An 18,266-nucleotide genomic window follows, 5' to 3' on the forward strand; every position below is an offset into this window, starting at 1 on the left:
ATACATAGCTGTTTAAAGACCCTCAGTTGTGTTGATTGAGTTAACCAAGATATGTGTATAAAGCATACTAAGTTCCTACAATCCCTAGATCATCATCTTTGACAAATGTATGGCTTCTCATTCAGTTTCTTTTGCCTTAGTCTCTTATCATCTACCTCTTTGCATCCTCCCAAGTACTTCAAGGTCAACTCTCTACCCCCTTTCTCAGGGGCTCTTGTAAGAGCAGAGAAAACAGCTTTCTCTTCTGCAGTCACAGGCTGGCTTCTGAGTAATAATCCCGAGGGTGCAACTCTGATGATAATGAAACATCATTATAAGAGCAATTTAACACTTCAGTGTCTCTAACACCTCCACTGAAGAATAGGATTGTGGCTTTCCTTTTTGCAAAATCGAAGTGTCCACTAAAGTGTTTTCTGAAATATAACGAAGGACAATTTTCATTTAAATGAATCAGAAAATTGCTGACAACCTCACTAAACTTTTAACTGGCTTTTAGAAATCAAGTTTTCAGGGCACCTGGGTGGCTCAGTCATTTAAGAGTCTGATTCTTGGTTTTGGCTCAGGTCATGATCTCAGGGTTGTGAGATCGAGCCCCCTGTTGGGCTCCATGCTCAGTGTGGAATCTGCTTGAGATTCTCTCTCCCCCTCTCCCTTTGCCCTTTCTCCCACTTGCGTGCGCTCTCTCTCTAAAATAAATAAATAAAATCTTTAAAAAAATAGAAACCAAATTTTCAAAAACAAAAAACATTGACTTCTAGTCTCTGAGCCCTCTGTTTTATATAGACTATTTTCAAACATTAAAAACACGTTGCATGATATTCTCACGTTTATCTTGTGTCTCTGTCTCATTCCAATGAAGCCCTTGTATCCACTGCCTCTTGGAAAATAGAAAAGTAGAGGAAGAAGTGGCAAGAAGAGCCATACCGTAATGGAATTTGCCTCAGAGAAGAAACTGTGTGCCCTGGGCCATATCCCAAGTGGGATTCTTAATAACAGATCAATAAAAGTTTCAACGACCTTCCCATTTCTGAGATTAACATTATGAAGGAACTTTGTTTTAAGCTGGTACAACATTTTTTGTCTAATCAATTATAAAACAAATTCTATTCCTCTTAATTTAGATAAAATAGTTTCCAACCACAGGTGTGTTTTCATGGAATAGCTGCGTTATACATTGAAGGCTTTGCATGTGCTTAGGCTAAGCATCCTTCTTTTTGGTATGAACACAGATGGCAGCATCAACACACAGGATGGTTTATTGTTTAAGTGAACTTACATAACAAATTACCATTGTATAATAATTTCAATCCATAACTAAAAAAATCTAAGTTTATCCAAATAAACCAGGCACTTTTAATACATTTTATTAATTATAAAAATACACTTACCTAATCTGTAAATCCTTTTCCCATCTGGAATATAATATAATGACACCCTTTATTTTCAATGTTCATCAAACCATTGATTTCAGAATCGCCAATTCAGATGGCACAGGGATATCTCTTTCATGCCACATTCAACTGTGGGTGGTTGATATATTTATGCAGGTACAAAGAAAATTCATTAAAAAATGATGTTTGCCTTTGTGAAAAAGATTCCAAAATAATATGTTACATAGTAAAGACTTAGTTAATAAACTGTTAAGTAATATAAATCAATATAGCTCATTGGTGAAACTGGGCTCAGCTGGTTAACATCTCTATAATATTTTACAGGTTTGAATAGAAAATTTTCATGTGTTTTCAACAGGAAGATTAAACTTGTGCTAATGGCCAAAATCATTAGATACAACCTCACCAATAACTATTTGATTAATGATAGAATTACTGATTATATGGTTATACAATTAATAATATAATACAAAATTTTGCTGTGTATTTTTTCTGAAGGAACTTTGAAGTTTTCCTGTATTTTTTCATGAACTTAGCCGATTTTTAACTTTAGTTGCTTCTGGAGTAGCAGGTGCCCAAAGCCGGCATATTTTACACCATAATGTGTGAAAAACAGCCTTTGGCCGACATTAAAGTTTTGCCTAAGACCATCATTTCTGTAGCAAATCATCTGAAGCCATTAACTATTAAAATAAAAAGCCAAAACTATTAAAATCTTATTTTAATTGAGGACGCCTGGGTGGCTCAGTCAGTTAAGCATCTGCCTTTGGCTCAGGTCATGATCCTGGGGTCCTGGGATCAAGCCCCGTGTCAGGCTCTGTGTTCTGTGTGGAGTCTGTTCCTCCTCCCTTTCTCGTGCTCCCTCTCCCTCCCCCTCTCTCTCTCTCTTTCTCAAATGAACAAATAAAATCTTAAAAAAATAAAAAAATAAAATGATTAACTTGAATTCAGAAGCTGCTTTCCAGTTTATGATTCATACAGACTGCTTGTATTTACTCTTGCTTTTCATTTATGAACATTTAAATCATCTCTGGCTCTATAAACACGAAGAGGAAGGAAGCAGGGGGAAAGCCAGAGTTTCATTTGTGGTTTGCAGATATGACCAAAAAAATGTCCTGAAGGGAAGTTAAAATTCCCCATGAGATGCTCATATACCATTTGCAGATTTCAATAACTCTTGGTCTTCAAGAACCTGGATGCTTCAAATGTGTCTGATAAGCTTTATTTCTTCTGTTGTGTCACTACTGTTTAACTAGCTTGTCACATTAAGACCATTTCTAATACTTTGTGTAAAGATTTCATCTCTCTGCTGTATAATGGGTTATATTCTCCTTGAGTGCAAGGACTATATTGTAATTGTCATATATTATGCATTTTAATCACCCACAAATCATAGCACAAAACCTCACAGAGTAGGCTTTCAGTAGATTATAACTGAATAAACTACACTGTTCCCCATTATGTGGGCTATTAGGCTGATGTTAAAATGGGTCTAAAGCAATGCTTATGATCATTTTCAAAAATGTATCAGATTGGCCTTCAAGTGAAAATATTGAAAAATACAGTTTATAGGACCTGAAAAAAGATTCACACCCCTAAGAAACCGTGATGATACCAGATGGCAGGTTGTCAACAATGGTATTCTGCAGTGTTCACAGAAGATATGTATCATAGTCTAGTCAAGACAGCTTCATTTTCCAAATAGGATCTTAATTTATATACCACTAAAGCAACCAGAGAGCTCATCATGTTCATGCAATTAAAGTAAGAATATTCCAAACTGTTAATAGTGATGTGGGAAACAGACGCAAAAGAAATGTAACTTAAATTAAAATCTCCTTACGATTTGCAGCCCATGGATAGATCCCTGAAACATGCAGAGTGTGACCTTCCTCAAGGAACTCGTGGCTGCCTTTGTGCCTTAATGATTGTTTATTTGTTTATTTATTTATTTTTTAAAGATTTTATTTATTTGACAGAGAGAGACACAGTGAGAGAAGGAACACAAGCAGGGGGGAGTGGGATAGGGAGAAGCAGGCTTCCTGTGGACCAGGGAGCCCGATGGGAGCTGGATCCCAGGACCCTGGGATCATGACCTGAGCTGAACGCAGATGTTTAACCGACTGAGCCACCCAGGTGCCCCATTGTGCCTTAAGGTTTAAAAGGAACCTCATCTTGGCAGCAGCTGGCCCCTCAAGGTCCTGGAAGCCTCGCTTCCGCATTCCTCGGAGACTTGCGCTATCCCTCACCCCCACTAATTAAAAAGTACAAAATCAGTCACTGCTCACAATCCCCTTTTAACTCTTTCTGCACACAGGTCCTGTCCTGTGAATAGGGAAGTGGTTAAGCTCTAGGCAGGAGAGATAGGAGGCCCCTGACCCCCCTGACTGGGCTCCAAAACTATTCCTGGCAGGTGGAGACACTGAGACAGAGCTGAACAAGAGATAAGGGAACAAACCAAGATGGCCCAAGAATCTCAAGGCCACAAGCTTCCTGGTCAAGTTTTCAGTAAAAGCCTGCCACTAAAAGCCCTCAGTGGCAACCCATTCGGGACCCCTCTCACTCTCGAGAGCTTTCTTTCCTGCTCTCACATTCACTTAATACACTTTCACTTCACTTCAGCCTTTTGTGTCCGTGAAATTCATTCTTCAACTCCATGAGACAAGAACCCTGCAATCCTGCAAAAATAGTACCTGGCTGTTACTCATGTCTTTGGCCAGAGGAGCACCCTTTTTTGTTGTTGTTTTTTTGCCCATCTCTCTCAAACAAATCCAATATGTAACTGTGGATCAGACTCTCAGCACTCTCATTCGGAAACGAGAGGAATGGAAGACACACACACAGACAAGCACGCACGTTTCACGGTGACTCTGAAATTCCTTAGTGTGGACATGGTGAAGGCCTCCTCCCTGCCCCCCAAGAAGTGGGGAAGTCCGCAAACAGACTTTGTACTCTAAAAAGACTGGTCTGTTGGGTTGATGTCCATGGCTCCTGGTTCCATCTTCTGAGAATGTCTTCTTGTCTGTTACACTCTTGGGCCTCATGGGGAGTTGTTGTTGGAAAGCATGTCCTTCTTGGAGGCCCACCAGCCTTTGTATCCCGGTTTCTCAAAATTCATATACATATGTTATATGCAGACATGAGTTAGTAAATAGTAAGAGTATAATTGTGGCCCTAATCAAAACATTAAATGGCAGTGAAGATAAAGTGGTCATTTCCATTCTTAACTTCTCAGAAGTCTGTGGCTTCTGTAACGGGCATTTCCTGTTTCTGCCTGCCCTGCATCCCTTCTGCTGTTGTTTTGTAGTAACAAAAGAGCTGAAGCTGAGTCATCATGAGCCTGTCAAAGAGACTGTAGTCCGGCTACATTAGTATCTGCCAAAGACTTGATGTCATTTCTGGTCTGGGGTTTTTCTTCAAATCTATGAGGTACTCAAAAATATCTCCAGAGAATTTATTTCTTCGTAAGTTAACCAGTTTATGTCTGTTACATATAACCAAAGAATCATAATTGATACAGTTGAATTTCGTTTTGGATTCTACTCCTTGAATTATGTTTTATTTGAGGGATTCTAAGATTTAGAAGAGACACTTTAGAAGTTCTCAGAGAAAATTACTTATATTTCAGAGCAAGGGCTCTTCACCTGGAGGCTTTGGGTGGACTTTAGGTGACCTGTGAGCCTCCTGCAATTATATATAGCTTCTTTTCGTGGAAAAAAAAAATAGTTTTAATCAGATTATTAAAGGAGTCTGTAACCCATAAAATTCTAACGATCACTGCTCTAGAAATTTACTTTCGATTTTTAATTAGCATAAGGAATAGTCAAATATTTTCTCCTACTGAAAATTATTCTTTTCCTTTGAAGAATGCCTTAATGCCTATAATACTGATAAGGGAACAGAAGGCAAGCTGAGGACAAAGCAGAAGCTGACATCCCATAACTCCACCCCCCCCCCACGGGATATATGTGACGTTCCTCAGGCTCCCCTAAAGCTAAGGAAAGGAAAAACAAATAGTTGACTTATAGAAATCACAATCCTGCAAGACGTGAGTCTCTGTCAGTTTACAAATATCTCAGCAATTTACAAGAACAAAGCATTTCTATCAATACCTAGCTTCCAGAAGGAAATGTAGATACAATTAAATGTCCTTACAACCTGCAGCCCATTGACAGATACTTGAAGTGAGCAGAGTATAATGTTCCTCCAGGAAGCTCCCAACTATACTATCCTAATGTTAATACCTTGCTAGAGGGAAAACCAACCAGAACTTGACGAGGGCAAGGCACCTGGTATCTTGTAGGTCCTCTTTAGCATATGAAAGTTCTTTTAAAACCTCCCTTTAAAAAAAAAGAAAGAAAGAAAGAAAGAAAGAAAAAGAAAGAAAGAAGCCTCCCTTTTCCTTACCTCCCCCAACTCCCAAGTATATAATCAGCCACCCCTCACAAGCCCCCCCACCCCCCCACCCCACCCCCCACCGTACAGCAGTTCTTTCTGCCCATGGGTCCTGTCCCCGTGCTTTAATAAACCACCTTTTTGCACCAAAGACATCTCAAGAATTCCTTTTTGGTCATCGGCTCTGGACCTCACTCCACAAAACCTCACATGTATTCCAAAACCCCATCATTACTTGTAGAAATTTACTTGGAAATAAAGCTATTCAATATTAGAATGTATCTGCAAAAGATATCATGAAACTTATTTCCCTGGAGTTTCTTAAATACAATGTAAATTGGTTTAAATTTGTCCTTAAAAAGATTGAGTTGGACATCTGGTGAATTCTATGTTTTTAAGATTCTATCTTTTGGAAAAAAAAAAATAGAGTGGCATCTAAATACAAAATACTGTATGGTGTCAGACCTTTGGGTCAGCAGTTATTAAGAAGGACATAAGAGCAAAGATATTTAACTGGAAGGTGTTCAATTGAGAAGGAAAGGTGGAGATACTTTTCTCGGTTCTACTTATGGGGAACAAAGGCAGAAGAAAATGTAGATAAAATTAAATGTCCTTATAACCTGCCGTCCATTGACAAATCCTTGAGGCAGGCAGAGTATAACATTCCTCCAGGAAACTCCCAACTGTCTTCCTGTTAATGCTTTGCTAGAGGGAAAAACAACCTTAGCTGGACAGTAGCTAGGCCTCCAGGATCCTGGGAGTCTCCTTTAGCATATGAAAGTCCTTTTAGAAACTTCCCTTTGTCTTTACCTCCCCCCAGCTGCAAAGTCTATAACCAGCCACTCCTCACAACCCCGGTGCAGCAGCTCTTTCTGCCCAGGAGTCCTGTCCCTGTGCTTTAATAAAACCACCTTTTTGGCCCCAAAGCCTTTCAAGAATTCTTTCTTGGCTGTCAGCTCCAAACCCCAACATTTTCTACATCAGAACTAGCATGTGGGAGGTAGAGGACCGAGGTAGGTGTGGATTCATTGGCAGGCGCTGGGACACTCATCCAAATGTTGCACTTGGAAATGTCAACATGATTTTTTCCCCCAGCAAACAGATCTCTTTATTTTCACAAAAGTATTAAACAGATTCAAAAACAATGGCAAGGAAAATAAGGGGGTTTCAATCAGGGAGAGAAGCAGAGTGCTGTTTCAAGTACACAGTTTGCAGGCTCCCGGGACGGTGTAAATCCGGCGGGGTAATTAACTGAAAGGTGTTTTATCTGCAGGCGGCTCTCGGTAGAACTCGGCGTCTATCTCCGTGTGCACTGCCATCCTGTTCCACTAGTTAAAGACAGAATATGAAGAAGACGGCATGTGATTTACACTGCCAAGAGAATTTGGAAGATCAGTGTACTTATTCAAATTGGAATTTAGCCCAGACTCTATTTTTGTCAAAGGAAAAAAAAAAGGAAAAGAAAAAGAGTTTAAGCATTTTAATAAAGCACAAGAACATCATCAGTTAATTGGGGATATGGCACACATTTTCCAGGCTCCGAAATTTCTCTTCAGTTCTGTATAAAGGGTCAAGTGTTGCTCTTGATATACCAGTATCTTCTTTACTGAAATAAGTAGCTGCTTATCTATTGCCTTTTTTAAATTATGTTATGTTAATCACCATACATTACATCATTAGTTTTTGATGTATTGTTCCATGATTCATTGTTTGTGTATAACACCCAGTGCTCCATGCAGAACGTGCCCTCTTTAATACCCATCACCAGGCTAACCTATCCTCCCACCCCCTTCCCCTCTAGAACCCTCAGTTTGTTTTTCAGAGTCCATAGTCTCTCATGGTTCATCTCCCCCTCCGATTTCCCCCGCTTCATTCTTCCCCTCCTGCTATCTTCTTCTTCTTCTTTTTTTTTTTTTAACATATAATGTATTATTTGTTTCAGAGGTACAGATCTGTGATTCAACAAGACTTTGCACAATTCACAGCGCTCACCATAGCACTTACCCTCCCCAGTGTCTATCACCCAGCCACCCCATCCCTCCCACCCCCCACCAAATATCTGTGTGATAGAGTCTGACATCTGATCTTATCCTTGCTCCTCTCCACAAAGCATAACTGTAGAGTCTAGAAATGATGCCCCAGACAACCAAAGGGGGACCCTGGCAACCAGTGAGAAGGTGAGCTGGTTTGGGACTTTACTACTGGAAGAACAGTGCAGAAGCAGGCACCTTTCTGCCCCCCACACAACAGAGAAAGACCTCCCAGACCCATTGGTTTCCGATCACCAAATTAGCAGAAGAGGGCAGTCATGTAGGCGCACTTGTTAGGAGTGAGTTGGACAGGTGGGTAGTCAGGGCCAGAGTCCCCAACAAGAAGATATGGAGTCAGGACAGCTGAGATAAAACAACACTGACATCCGGTTTTGCAGCTTAGACAGGAGCGCACTAGCATTCTGCTTTGCAGCCTTTGCAGAAGTCACTTCTGCAAAATGTCCTAAAATAAGACAATGACCACAAGGCACTTGTGCCCAGACCACGGGCAAGGGGCAGTAAAGACATAAGCCGCCAGATGTCAGCAAAAAAAGACCATCAGCATGGAGACATTAACCTAAGAGGTAGGCAGATACGTGACCAGAGCCCTGATGGGCACAGTTCAGCACACCCTGATTGCTTAAGGTAGTTCCACGAAAGAGCTCATAAAAACCCTTAAACTTAGACACTGCAGGGGCCACCCTCTCGGGTCCCCTCCCTCTCTGGCACTTTATACTCTTGCTCAATAAGCTTTGCTTCTTCGTCTGGTCCACTTCTTCATTCTTCAAAGCCGTGTGACCAGGAACGAGGGGCACTAAAGGCAGAGAATTCCTGCAACATATTTTTCTCCCTGATAGAAGAGGAGTCTCTCACAACCACAGGTGAGCTGGCACCGCTGGCAAGGATAATCAACTGAGAGCTCCACTACAAATAAACAGGTGGAGGAAACATTGTCCTTCCCAGCTGGGCCTGCAACTCCCCTGTTTCACTTAGATACCGGGCATTTAGTAAAGCTGGCAGGAGGGACCCAGCTACAGCTGGTACCTGGTCAAGGAAGCATCTTTGTCCGCGTGTGCGCAAGATTCTCTAGGTCACAAGCCCTAGAGCAGCTAAAACAATAGTAACAGGGGAGAAATTACTACCACCAATATTAAGGCAAACTGCCTACCTATTGTGATCAAAACAATGAAATATAGTCAACATCATAGAAAATAGAGCAATGGAACAGAGTAGAGAACCCACACAAAAAAAGAGATCCACACAAATATACCCAGCTGATTTTTGACCAAGACGCAAAAAATGCGCAACCACGTCAGTGGAGGAAAGATAGCTTTGCAACAAATAGCTCCAGAGCAAATGGATATCCATAAGCAAAAGACAAAAAAAGAGAAGAAAAATAGAGCCTCAACCTAAACCTGTTGCTTAAGACAAAATTTAACTCAAAATGGACTGTGAATTTAACTTGGGAACATAAAACTATAAAACTTTTAGAAAAAACATGGGATAAAAATCTTTGGGATTTTTGGCAAAAAATTTTACTTGCACTTGACATCCAAATCAACCCCATGAAAGGAAAATTTGCTAAATTGGGCTTCATCAAAATTAAAAACTTGCTCTGCAGAACATCGTATAAAGAGAATAAAGAGTTGAACTATCCACTGGGAGAAAATATCTGCAAACCACATATCTGACAAAGAACCAGTATCTAAAATATATAAATAACTCAAAATTCAGCAGTAAGCAAATGATGCAATTAGAGAATGGGCAAATAACATTGAAGAGACATCACCAGAGGAAAGAGAGATGGTAAATAAGCACAAGGTGTCCGACATCATTAGTAATAAGGGAAATGTAAATTAAAACCACAATGAAATATTACTATATACCTACCAGACAGCCAAAAAAATATTGACAACAGCTGATTGAGGATCAGAAGAAACTAGATTATTCATATATCACGGGTAGTAATATAAAACAGTACCGTCAGTGTGGCGAATTTGGCAGTTCCTCAAAAAAACTAAACATGCAACTATCACATGATAGTTGAACTCTTGGATGTTTACCTCAGAAAAGAAAACTTTGTTCTCCCAAAAACTTCTACACGGATGTCCATAGAGGCTGTATTCACAATAGCCAAAAACTGGAATCAGCCCAATGCACTTGAACAGTTGAATGATTAAGCAAACAGTGACAGACACGTACCATGGAATAGTACTCAGCAATAAAAAGGAATGAACTATGGGGGCGCCTGGGTGGCTCAGTTGGTTAAGCGACTGCCTTCGGCTCAGGTCATGATCCTGGAGTCCCAGGATCGAGTCCCGCATCGGGCTCCCTGCTCGGCAGGGAGTCTGCTTCTCCCTCTGACTCTCCTCCCTCTCATGCTCTCTGTCTCTCATTCTCTCTGTCTCAAATAAATAAATAAAATCTTTAAAAAAAAAAAAAAAAAAAAAGGAATGAACTATGGATACACATAACAGCTTGGAGAAATCTCTAGGAAATTATATTCAGTGAAAAAAAGCCAATCCCAAAAGGTTACATCATGTATGATTCCATTTATGTAACATTGCTGAAATGACAAAATTTTAGAAATGGAGGACAAATTCTCGGTTGCCAAGATTTGGAGAGGGGAGCCTGGTTGTCTTATAAAGAGGCATCCCAAGTGCCCCTGTGGTGTTGCAAGTGCTCGGCATCTTGACTGTGGTAGTAGGTACACAAACCTACACAGGTGATAAAACTGTATAGAACCAAACACACATGCACACAAAGGAGTACAAATAAAACTACGGAAATCTGAATAAGATTGGTGGATTGTATCCATGTCAATATCCTCAATGTGACATTATACTACAGCAGAAGGCTATGTGCTTGAGGATTTGGGGTTTGGGGTTTGCTTAGAATTGTCCTGACCAGCTATGTTTTTCTTGCTCTGTTCCTGTGTAGGAACAGGGTTGACGAGAACTAGGTTGATTGATACTGGCTGTGTTGGCTGTTCTCGTGAGCAGTGAGTGGTGCAATGCCCAAGCTAGAGCTCAGTACCCAGGACAGGGGCCATGATACATGATGACGTGATAAAAACCCTTCTGAAATGGGGCTATCTCCTTACATGCTCAGAAGAAGCATTACTTGCTGCTTGGATTTTTAATCCACGTACCTGTGTTCCAAACCCCAAGGATTTGAAACACAACCGGAGTTATTTGAAATCAGTATATTATTCCAGCTTTCAAAGAGAAAGTGAAACTATTTCATTAGTGTTTCTTCCCAAGTGATTTTTCCCATCTGTTGTACTTTAATTTGGCTGGAATTTCGTGTGTTGAAGCACACAGTGGAGACAAGTCAATTATGAGGTAACTTGATGCTTCATTTAAAGAGCTGTTGAAGTGTGAAATGATTCTCGAGCCTCAGATACAAGGCTGAGTGATGGAACACCAAGAATAATTCCTAATCTGTGAGGACCAAAAACCAGGCAGGCCAAGGGGAAGAAAGTTTGATGTTGCAAATTTATTTCCTTCAGTTTCCAGCAAAATTAAAGTTCATTATGTAATTTTTGTTGTGAATAAAGCAAGGAATAAAAGCTACATCTTTATAAATCTGCAGGGATTCCATGTCCTTCCCTTAGCTCTCCCATAGCCTTCCCCTTCTAGTCTTCACCTTCCATCCATCCTCCTCCTCACAATGGCGGGGGTGGGGGGGATATGCATTTGTTTATATTTCAAGGAAAAGAAGGCCTGTTTGCTCCATGTTCTTTGAGTACTTCATATGTAGACCTCACCCTACCACAGAATGTTGTTACTGGATAAATAATCTAAGTCTAGTTTAGTGTTATTTTGCTTTCCTTTAACCCTCTTTAATTGACCTTTAAGGGCTCTCAGTTTCTGGTGTGGCAGTGGACAGAGGTTTGCTATCATTTCCAGGAGCTCCCCAGCTTCCTTACCCAACCCCATTTATCAGTGTCCCCAGAAGGCAGGTGAGTGGAAATCAGGAACTCAGGATTTCCACATTATTCTCATGGCCATGCCCCTTCTCTCAAAAAATGAAAACAAAAAGCAACAGGAGACAAGCAATAATTAATAAATGGTAGGTATTTATATCTTATGTGAAAAACATATATATATTCCATTTATCATTTAAAATTTCAGTAAATATAAATAAATAAATAATATTCCAATACAAAAATGGTATGGGCAAAATGGGTGAAGATGGTCACAAAAGATTAAACAATTTTATGATGTTCAAAATGAGAAGAACTGCTTTACCTAGAAGTCCAAAGCTAGAGAAGCATCTCTACCAGGCAGTAAAGAGAGTGTGGCAATAGAACCAGTATTAGACCCAGGAATTGATAGTTGGGTCATAGAAAATTTTATTCAAATTTATTCAAATATACATAGTTATATAAGTTATTCAGGATAGTGCCGTCATATGTGATAGAGGAAAACCTATTCCAAAAACTCAGTAGACTTTATAGGTTTATTTTAATTTTTTTAAACAAATTTATTACATGTTCATTTTTAAATTAACTTGAACAACATAGAAATGTTAAAAAAAAAAAATAGTGGTAACCATAGCTGCAATGTGCAGTTTATCTACTATATCTGACAGTTCGTTATTTCATTTAATCCTCACAACCATCTTGTGACGTAATTGTTATTCTGGATATTTAGGTTAAAAAGAAAACTGAAACTAAGGAGTAAGTAAAGAGTTATGTTGTCCAAAGTCTTACGGCTAACAAGTTATGGAGGCAGAATGTGATCCTTTGCATTGTGTCTCAGGGTCTTAGAACAAATAACTAGTATTCTATGTAAGCCCAGGCAAAATCACTATTAATAGTGTCATTCTGGATCATTCTGGATCTTTTTTACAAAAATGAGGTCATAACTTATAAAATATCCAGCAACTTGCTTTTTCTCACACAGCAATCATAGAAAACCTTGAACATCATTATGCAAAATTCCCTTAATACACCCAAAGCTTGCTTAACAACTTTAATTAATACCTGAAACCATGCCACTAAGTAGAAAGTCGTTAAATTGAAAAGAAATATTTATATCAATTTTAATGAGAAAAATTATGATTCCTTTCAACTCAACCTAAGGTGCCAAAATGATTTTCACAGGGAAAAATAGATTCATTGACAGTAAAATCAAGTTTACATAAGCAATAAGAAACAATTTGAGGGAAAACAAAATCTGTTTTTCATAAATATAGTAATGTCATGAAGGTTCTTTGTACTCACTGAGGAACAGACGTGAACCAGTGGTGTGAGGGAGGTGTTTTAAGAAGACTGGGGAAGGTAGGTAATGGGCTTTCAGCCAGCCTTACATTATTACATCCCAATTTGTTTAGATTTGACTTTGTTTATGGTGCTCCTTTGTATAACATTTTAACATAGTATAAACATTTTGACATATTTTGTAATTAAATTTATCTTTTTGTTGTTGTTGTTAGGACAGCCGAACTCCTTATCTTGCTTATATAGGATTCGTCCACCATTAGTGTATCACAAAACAGTAGCCAGTATTTTTTTCTGCCATGATTATAATATATAGTTTATATTAGATCTATCTAAAAATATTTCTATTAAAGTATGTGCGATAGACCTCATAAATGCCCCCCCAGTGTCTGATTCTCCTCTCCTGCCTAGACTCTCCAGCCTCCAGGTAGATATAGGAGGTTCCATGGTATTGTGGCAAATGGTGTAGTCAATGTGATGCATGTTTCACTTTCATGCTGGAACAGAAAACAGCCCCTTTGTGATTTAACACCGTGGCTTCTCTGTTGGTAGCAAGTGTGGGGTCCATCTATTTAATATCAGAGCCATGAGACCCAAACAGCTTGGGTCTCTGAGTCCCATGTGGAAGACAATAGCCATGGAGGGTCACCTCATCTCTGGTGGATTTTGCATGAACAAGAAATAAACACTGTGTTAATTCACTGAGATGTTACAGATATTTTACTACCCTTATGTTACTAACATAAACTTAATATACCTTGACAAATCCAAAGTAGTATACTACGACTACAAAATGAACAGATGATAGATAGAATTTTCTTCCAAATGAAGAGATAGTTGAACCCAAACCAACAACATGAGTGAACATCACAAATGCAATGCTGAACAAAAGAATGAATACACAATAGAATGCATATTAAGTGATTTCATTAATATAAAGTTTGAAAACAAAACTAAATTAGAGAGTCAAAATTGGAATAGTGGTTACCTTTAGGAAGGGGACAGTTTGCCAGGGGACAAGAGATTGTGAGATGACAGTATTAATTTATTTTTTGTTGAAGTGATGGTTATATGAGTGTTACCGTATGTTCAGCAGGGATTTGAAACTGAATTTATATGGTGTAGTTGTTCTATATGCTATAAAATGATTTGGTTTTTTGCTCGGATGTATGCTGTATGTATACTGATTCACATAGATTTAGTTAGATTTAGTTCATCCAAAATTTTTGTTCTCCAAAATTTAAAAATATATTATGGCTTTTTGCTCACCTGGGTATTATAAACTATGGTAAGGAAAATTCACTTTCTTAGTGTATTCCTTCACTGTGCTCTTTCATAATCTAGAACAAAAAGACATGACCTGAGGACAAAACTACTCACTGTTTCCTTAAAAACAGAAGCTCAAACACACTTGTATTTCTCTGTTACATTGCTCCTAATATAGTCTCACCCACCCATATTAATTATAATTTTTAACCAAAGTAACTGACTTCCTTTTCTCAGAGAAACTTGGGGTTGTAAAATTGAAGACTACCACACACCAGCATTTCAACTGACTAGCAAAAGTCATGAGTATACACAACTCAGATTTTCCTGACGTATTTAAATAATTTTTCTTAGCTCACTGCATTGTCTAGAATTCTTATTCCCTTTGGACTGACTTTTTTCTTATTGTAATAACTATATTCTTCACTCATTATTTCATGGAGAGACCACACAGCAAACTTTCTTAGCCCCTTATCACCCTTGCAAGAGAATTTGACCAAAAGGGAAATTTGGCGAGACAACTTCCCGAAGCATTCTGAAGAAATTGTTTCACTGACCTCGGGCATCTATTTTTGCTGATAAGACGTCTGACCTCAGTCTAATTGTAATTCTGTTGAAGGCAATGTGATTTTTTTCTCTCTGGTGGCATTTAAGATGGTATCTTGAGCCTTGTTGCGCAATTCCACCCAATGCGTGTAGTGTGAGCTTATTTCTGTTTATCCTGATCAGCACTCAGTGTATACTTTCAATCTGAGAAATTATATTTTTGTTTGGTTCTGGAAAACTCTTAGCTGATGTCTCCTTAGAGACAGTGTTTATAGAGTGTCAGGAACGGTTTTTCTCAGGCATTCTCTCATGCCTCTACTTTTGGGCTTTCTCTGAGATCCAAGTTGGAATCCCTCTTTCTATTCACCAGACTGTTAACATCTGTTTCATACATTTGATTTTTTTATCTTGCTGTGTCAAGTTTTAGGTAAATGACTCAGTGCTACTTCACTCAGTCATCTGTCAACTGTATCTTTTTTCTTTTTCTTTTTCTTTCTTCTTTTAGAGAGGGAGAGGGAGAGAGAGAGAGGCAGGGAAGGGGCAGAGGGAGAGGGAGAGAGAAACTCAAGCAGGCTCCACACCCAGCACAGAGCCTGACGCGGGGCTTGATCCCACAACCCTGAGATCGTGACCTGAGCCAAAATCAAGAGTCAGATGCTCAACTGACTGAGCCGCCCAGACACGCATGTCAACTATATCTTGTTGAAGTTTATTTTCTACTGGGCATGTTTCTTTGACCATCTTTACCCCCCCCAGATTTACAATTTTTTTTTAATATCCACCTATGATTATGTCATTCTTTTAATTTCATAATTTCTTGTTCCATTCTATTTGATTTCGTAATTTGTTGTTCTTCTTTATGATTTCATACCCTTGTTTAATCTATAATTCTGCACTCTCAGTGAAAAGATGTCCCAGTGTTACTTCCTAACCTTCCCTGTATCTTGGTTTTTCTCTTTTATAAAGTGAGGACAACAGTACCTGTTTCATAATGCTATTGTCTTGATCAAATGATGTCCTACACGTGAAGTTCTTAGGACAATGTCTGGATATTAAACACAACTATGTTTTAAATTTTTTTTTTAAAGATTTTATTTATTTATTTGACAGAGGGAGAGAGACAGCCAGAGAGGGAACACAAGCAGGGGGAGCGGGAGAGGGAGAAGCAGGCTTCCTGCAGAGCAGGGAGCCCGATGCGGGGCTTGATCCCAGGACCCTGGGACCATGACCTGAGCCGAAGGCAGACGCTTAATGGCTGAGCCACCCAGGCGCCCCCACAATTATGTTTTAATTCTATTCAGAGTGTTCTATTACTTGTGTTTTGTTGAAAATAACTCGAGTTTCTGTGTTGGTTTTGTCGGATGTCTTTCCCAGCAATCGCTTTCCTGGCCTGTGTTCAAACTTCATTTTGCAGGCTGAACTTAAATGAAATCGTCTGTGCTTTGTCTCCCTTCCTTTTCTGGCTAGGTCCTTTACTATTGTTCAGTGCTCCTCTCTAGCAATGACAGCAGAGACACTGAAGGTCTGTGCATGAAGTTGGCGGGCGGCTTGGCCCAGGTATCGGTTGTAGAACTCTTTTCTTCCCATCATGCAGCTTGCCCTTGATAGTGAGCAGGCTCGTTTCTCAGTCTCCTTTTATTTGTTGGAGGGAGAAGGTCACCCCAGCTCCCAATTTTATACCATGACTTTGGCTATGGTTCTTTCCCGTCTGTCGGGTATGTCTTTTCTCTATCACCCAACAGAATCAAAGGCCTGTTTCTGTTCCTGGAAGCTGATATAGCCAAAGATTCAGCTCTAGTTTTTACTGTGTGGTTCTGTTCTGTTTTTCTCTTTTTTTCTTTCCCCTTCCTTCCTTCCTTTTCTTCTTTCTTTCTTTTTCTTTTGTTCTGTTCTTCTCTCAAAAAAATAAAATTTTGAGTGAACTACATCCTTTTGATTAAAATTTTAAGAACTTGATCTGTCATTTCTAATTATTCGTTTCTACGGAGGGAGGGGTAGTGAGGACATGTGGGGGTGCAGTGGAATTCAGCTTAAAGCAGCTAAAAAGTAAATGCTAAACACCATCTTGACTAGAAAATACCCAGAAGCTTATGACTAAGGACTTCCCACTGTGCCAAAAACAAATTCATACTAAGCTAAAAGGTACTGCATTCTGTGAAGCTAAATCCCAACAGCATTCCAGAACCCTATTCCAGTGTTCTCTCAACAGTGTTAGACGCAGACATGTATGGCTTATGAACCTGCTTTCCTGCTATGTTGTTTTTCCCTTTCAGTCTTTTGTAGGGCTTGATTATCTGAGATGGACTCTTAAGATGACAGCTTACTAAAGATTCTTAAATTTTCTTTGTATAAACAAAAAACTGTTAATCAGCATAATGTTTGACAATTAATTTTGCAGGTTACTTGAAAATGTTCATACATTACACATTTCACCTCCTATATTTTGCAAGTAGTTGAAGTTTTAGGGTACAAATAAAAAACAGTCTCCTTTACCCTAACTGGATACTAAAACAATTTGAAAAAAGAGACAGGAATCATGGCAAGAATCAGCAGTTTATTACAAAGAGAGGACAGGATTGGAAAGCATGGGTTAATTTCCATCCACAATCAGATTTCCTAAAACATCTAACCCCCCTAGAGCTTACCAACCCCAAATCTCAGATTGCCCTTTGCAAAGGCAGAGTGTGCCCTGGAAATTATGTTACTGGGTACACAGGCGATGTGGGCCTCTTAATGACAGGACACCCTGACCCTGACACACTTACTTCTGATAAGATAGCCCAGCCTTGGCTGAGTCACCCACTCTCCAATCCTTTTCTCAAACTCACCCATCAGCTCAGTCTGTCTTCCTCAGGGGAAGAAGGTGTAGGGTGGGCCGGGGGAAGTTGGGGGCAGAGGGAAGGTGATCTAGGTCAGGTTTCCTCTGAAGCAGATCCTGAGACAGAACTTGAGTACAAACAATTTATGTGGGAAATGATCCCACTCCACAATGGATTGGGAAAGTGAGACCCAGAAGGGATGGGAGCCAATACGGGCCATCAGTGAGCAAGTGGCCACTAGGGGCCCCTGAGTTACTGTGGAGAGCACATCTGAAAGCTGCCCCCAGTCAGAGAGGCTCCTGGGGTATTATCAACCAACCCTTCCCATCATCAGAGGAGAGCTGCTCCTGAAGGCAAAGACTCTCCAGTAGTTCTGGTGGCCCCAATTCAGGAGAGCAAGTTCCTGGGGCCAGAGAAAGTCCTCAGGTAGAGATTCTTACTTGGCTTGCAGGAAAAAAGTGGTAGAACTGAGGGGAGTGGTAAGTGTTGTGGGGATATGGGCAGGGGCATTGCCAGCTTCTGCCAAGTACAAGTTACCCTCCCTGGTACTTCTCAAAAGATGAAGTTACTATTTTATAGGCCATGATTGTGC

At 39.7% G+C, this 18,266-nt stretch overlaps 1 long non-coding RNA gene across 1 annotated transcript in view; it reads right to left on the minus strand.

The window, feature by feature from the left end:
- Nucleotides 1-6,880: 6,880 nt before the first annotated feature.
- LOC145723131 (uncharacterized) overlaps nucleotides 6,881-18,266 on the minus strand; it is a 188,087-nt gene continuing 176,701 nt past the window's right edge. Inside the window, exon 3 of the long non-coding RNA XR_014147987.1 lies at nucleotides 6,881-7,114. This is a non-coding gene — a long non-coding RNA (uncharacterized LOC145723131). The remainder of the gene's footprint in view (nucleotides 7,115-18,266) is intronic.

This window comes from Leptonychotes weddellii, chromosome 8 (assembly GCF_054177405.1).
Source record: "Leptonychotes weddellii isolate Sample4059 chromosome 8, ASM5417740v2, whole genome shotgun sequence".
NCBI lineage: Eukaryota > Metazoa > Chordata > Mammalia > Carnivora > Phocidae > Leptonychotes > Leptonychotes weddellii.